The 5,637-nt window shown below is 45.0% G+C and overlaps 1 protein-coding gene across 6 annotated transcripts in view; it reads right to left on the bottom strand.

Annotated features, from left to right (window-relative positions):
• The window catches only part of tet3 (tet methylcytosine dioxygenase 3), a 329,399-nt gene that overhangs the window by 167,152 nt on the left and 156,610 nt on the right, over positions 1 to 5,637 (bottom strand). The gene's annotated exons all lie outside the window — the stretch shown is intronic.

Genomic DNA, 5,637 nt, shown 5'->3' with positions numbered 1-5,637 from the left:
TTGTGACAGGTCAGTGACCGCGTCAGCCTCAGCGGACGGTAAACACGAAGCGGCGGTAGGGAGCTGAGGGGCCACAGCGGGCAGTGGGTGATGTGTGGCAGGGTGGGTTAGTGAGTGGGGGTGGTGATTGGCCTGGCGGTTTGAGGGGGGACGTAACTTTTCGGGTCTGGTGGCCCTGGCGTAGATGCTGCGCAGCCTCTTCCCTGATGGGAATAGGACAAACTATCCGTGAATAGGGTGGGTGGGATACGACATGATATTGCCGGCCTTTCTTCTGGCGCCTTTCTGTACCCACGTCCTTGACAGCAGGGAGGCAGGTGATACACTGGACAATTTTAACTACCTGCTATGGAGCCCTTCTGGCTGCTGCGGTGCAGTTCTACACCACACAATGATACAGCATGTGGTACGAAAACAAACTGATGCACTTTGTCCTGGTTTACTACAGTCATACCGAAGCGTTTCATTCAAGTTCAGCACAATCAACTTCCTCTAATCATTAACCATTTTCCAGACTGGTCTCCCCTTACAGATTCCTCTCACTGCAGAGAACTGTTCCCTCTCAAGGAGTCCACATGCACACATCGTGCAAAGGAACTTAAACTGTGCACAAAAGGTTGTCACCCTCTCCCTCATCGGCATGTTAAGCATATTTTACAACCGTATGCGATCACACGTCCTCTTCCAGTTTCTGACGCGGACGGTGTTGACAACGCGGAGTCTGCGATGATTTGTCTGCAGATTTTACAACGGGCTTATTCATACTGTTTTTATTGAAGAAATTACGCAGCGCACACAAGTTGTTGTCACAGGACAAGATCTTTGTGCACGTTGGTCATTGCATATTTGAGGGGACGCAGCCGCAGGGTGAGAGACACACACTGCCTCCCGACTGGTTGCATCATGGTCTGGTACAGGAATGTAAGAAAGGCTGCTGAGAGGAGTGGACTCAGCCCAATACACCACGGACACATCCCTCCCATGAGTAACCACAGGACACACTGCCTCAAGAAGGCAACATCCATGCCCTTGAATGAAAAATCCTACAAAAAAGTACTGGATACAGCCCAGTGCATCAGGGCTAGAGCCCTCCCCACCATTGAGCACATCTACATGTAAACCAGTCACAGGAAAGCAGCATCCATTATCAGGGACACCTCCCCCCCACCACCCAGGACGTGTTCTCTTCTCACTGCTGCCATCATGAAGAAGGTATAAAAGCCTCAGGACTCACACCACCGGGATCAGGAACAGTTACTACCCCTCAACCATCTCTCAAAGGGAATAACTTCACTTGTCCCATCATCAAAATGTTCCCACAACTAATGGACTCACTTTCAAGGACTCTTCTTCTGATGCTCTCGATATTTATTGCTTATTTATTTATTATTGTTATTTCTTTTTTTTTAATTAAACGCAAAATTTCCCGGTGCAGGTCAATGGGAGTAGGCAGCTTAAATGGTTTTGGTATGGACCAGATGGGCTGAAGGGCCTGTTTCTTTGCTGTACTTTTCTGAGAGTCTATGACTATTTACACGGTTTGTTGCTTTATGCACTCTGGTTAAACATCCTACCACAGTCCCTTATCCGAAACCCTTGGGCCCAGTTGCATTTTGGAATTCAGAATTTTTCTGGTTTCAGAGTCCCTCCTTATTGGTTCTGGGACTCCCCGTGGATACCAAAAAACACATATGCTCAAGTCCCTGATTTAATCTGTCTCAGTGTGGGTGGACTTTAGGACCCGGCGGAGCTCCGGACCTATGCACATCCTCCCGTATACTTTAAATCATCTCTAGATTACTTATAATACCTATAAATGCTATGTAAGTAGTTGTTATACTGTATTGTTTAGGGAATAATGACAACAAAAAACTTTAATTTCCAACAAAAACATTCAATAAAACATAAAAATATACAGCTAAAAACGAACCAAATCAAACACGTGGTAAATGACTTATTGGAGTAAATGTAGAACATCACTGTCACTATAAAACTTCAGTAACTTGTCTTTCTGTTTCTTTAAATCATATACAGTGGTAGTTCCGACACCATATTTTTCAGTAAGTCGCCACACAGACACACCACGATCAAGCTTCTGCAATAACTCCACTTTCTGCGTTATTGATAATGATAGATGCTTCCTTCTCTTTTTCTCATTGTTACCCATAGGGGTATCTGCAGCTCTTTTTGACATTTTCACAGTGAAATTAAACACAAAGTCAACAGTGAACACAACATATCAGCGAACAGCAAATGCACGTGTTATCAGTACAAGCGCTGAGCCACAACTGACGTCTGGCAGCCTCTGCTAGTGCTACCATGTCACACCTGAGTGACGTCAGCTGTCGGCGAAAAAACTTCAGTTTTCGGAGACTTTCGGATTTCAGAATTTCAGATAAGGGATTGTGGACCTGTAGTTGGGCGATCTTTCGTTGATTCTGTTATGGTCACTATTCTATAGATTTACTGAGTAGGCCCACGGGAAAATGAATCTCAGGGTTGTACATGGTGACATATATGTACTTTGAAATTAAATATACCTTAAACTTTGATCTACCATCAAAGATCTATCTTGGCCATTTAATATATTTTGCAGCTTCTGCTGGGGGAGGAGCAACTCACAAGGCCCACTTTGGCTGTGCCATGACAAATTTGATCATTTCGCACTAAAATGGAATTTTTTTGTTTAGTTCTTGTAAAAATTGCGTATAATTTTAATTTATGTTTCACTTGTGACATCACTAATCTGATGCTATGTGGCTGGGATGCTGTTGCAAATAAGATTTTCATCATTCCTGTGCTCACGTGGTCTTGTTCACATTGCAATAAACTCAACACTGATCCATCTTTGCTTTCTCCCTTGCTGCCGAGGAGATCACGGAATCAAACAAATGTAGGGGAGTAATAAAGGTGTATACCTTTCTCAACAAATGCCTCCGGCAGATCCTCCGCCTCAAGTGGTACGACAGAGTGTCAAACCTAGACCTATGGAAGAGAGCAAACCAAGAGCCCATTGTATTCCAGATAAGGAGGAGGAAGTGGAGATGGGTCGGTCACACCTTGAGGAAGAGCCAGTCGAATGTCACTCGACGATCACTCGAATGGAATCCACAAGGGAAGAGAAGAAGAGGTCGCCCAAAGCAAACCTGGAGGCGTAGGCTCTTGGATGAACTGAAAGCCGCCGGCCAAACTTGGGAGACTGCAAAAACATCTGCTAGAGATCGCAGGAAGTGGAGGTCTTTTGTCGAGGCCCTATGTTCCATAAGGAGCGCAAAGGATTAAAGAAGAAGAGAAGAATAGAGGTGTATGCAATCAGAGGAGCAGAGGAAAGTGTCTTTTTCTCAGCGTTAGGGAATCAAGAACAAGAGGGCATTGGCTTAAGGTGACAGGAATGATCCAATAGGGTGCGCAGGGGCAATGTTTTCACACAAAAGGTAGTGAGTTTATGGAATGAGATGCCAGAGGATGTGAATGAGGCAGGTACAATACGGTGCCAAAGTCTGAGGCACATACTGTATATATAGAGACAGAGAGAGCTGGGGTGCCAAAGACTATTACACAGTATCGCATCTATCAATGTGGAGTGGAGAGCGAGTTTGTGAATCTGGTGGGAGCAAAGGATGTTGGGAATGGTGAGGATGGGGTACTGCAGGAGGGGTGTAGGACAGGTGGCAGGGAAGGTGTGCTGGGGCAGGGCAGCATGAGTACAGACACACCCAACCCTGAGACACCAGGCAAGGTCATTTCATTCCAAACAACTGGTTTATTGGTAATTACAGAATGTCTCTCTGGTGCTTCCTGCTCTGTCCTCTTCTTTCCCTTTTTTTCCCATTCTCAGTCCACAGCAGAGACCCATATCAGAATCATGAAATTTGTCTTTTTTTTTCTTGTGGCAGAAAGCGCAATACATAAGATTACTACAATACTGTGCAAGGTGTAGCACCAGCTTAGCCCCCGATCAGAGTCACGTGAAGCCATGGGAGCAGGTGGTGGACGGTCGTATGAGCAGCTGGTGCATATCACAAATCCTGGTTATGTGACCACTGATGCCAGGCAGACAATCTCTGAAGAGTATCGATAATGGCTGGGGTGACCCGTCTTGTAAAGACACTGCCCAGAAGAAGGCAATGGCATACTTCTGTTGAAAAGTTTGCCAAGAACAATTATGATCATGGGAGAAAGATGATTGCCTATGTCATATGACACAGCATACAATGAATGAACAATTGCTCCATGAAAGGAGGTCATGGAGGCCCTCACAGGAATTGTGACTGGGTGTTGGGTTAACTTCCAACACTACATCCATAAATCTGCACCTCACATTTCTTCAAGGGGTCATCCAGGTGAGTTCATTTGTGGGAAAAGTTTCGGGCCCTATCATCGTCCAGGCACTGAGTTTCAGATCCCATAAATCATTGAGTGAAGAACCTTCGCTCCACTCCCCTGTAAATAACTCCTCAATATATTTTTTAACTAATTAATGTAAAATCAAGAACATTTATTTTTTGAAATACAACGCAGAACTGGCCCTTCTGGCCATTTGAGAGTCACCACCAAGCAATCCCCTGATTTAGCTCTAGCCTAATCACGGGACAATTTACAACACCCAATTAACCTATCAACCGGTTTGTCTTTGGACTGTGGGAGGAAACCAGAGCACCCGGAGGAAACCCACGTGGTCCCGGGGAGAACGTACAAACTCCTTACGAGCAGCGGTGGGAATTGAACCCAGGTTGCTGGTACTGTAAAGCATTATGCTGCCCTATCTTTAATTTTCTGAACATGTCTGCCTCAGCACCACTCAGTATTTTGTTTTATCACATTACATGTTCTCATGACTCAAAGCTTTTTACTTCACTATTTCATCTTGCTTGGCTGAGTCAAATTTTCTCTTCACTTCATCCGTAATCAGCAATCGTGTTAAAACTCTGATAGATTTTCTCTTCCCAGGACAGAAATATCAAATACTAGAAGGCATAGCTTTAAGGTGCAAGGGCAAAAGTTCACAGAAATGAGTGGGCTAAGTTTTTCCCCCCACAAATTAATAGGTGCTTGGAATCCGCTACCATGGGTAGTCGTAGTAGCAGTTGACGAGGCATTTCAACGGACACATGGCCGCTGGGAAATAGACCACGTGCACTTTAATTTGACATCTTAGAGCCATAGAGTCTTAGAAAAGTATAGCACAGAAGCAGGCCCTTTGGCCCATCTAATTCATGTCAAACCATTTAATCTGCCTACTCCTATTGACCCACACCAGGACCATAGCCCTCCATACCCCTATCACCCAATCTTCTCTTAAGCATTGAAGTCAAGCCCTGGCAGCTCGTTCCACACTCTCATGACCCTACGAGTGAAGAAGTTTCCCCTCATGTTCCCCCTTTCACCTTTCACCTTTAACCCATGACCTCTGGTTGCAGTCCCATCCAACCTCAGTGGAAAAAGCCTGCTTGCATTTACCCTATCAATACCCCTCATGATTTTGTATACCTCTATCAAATGTCCCCTCAAGCTTCTAAGTCCCAATTGCACAGACACTGTGAACGATATAGGAATATTGATTTGAAGCGCAGATTCAATCCTAGCCTGATTTACAATGGCCAATTAACTTACCAACCAGTACGTCTTTGGAATGTG

Source organism: Hemitrygon akajei, chromosome 1 (assembly GCF_048418815.1).
Source record: "Hemitrygon akajei chromosome 1, sHemAka1.3, whole genome shotgun sequence".
Lineage (NCBI taxonomy): Eukaryota > Metazoa > Chordata > Chondrichthyes > Myliobatiformes > Dasyatidae > Hemitrygon > Hemitrygon akajei.
This window is presented reverse-complemented; position numbering and strand designations above follow the sequence as displayed.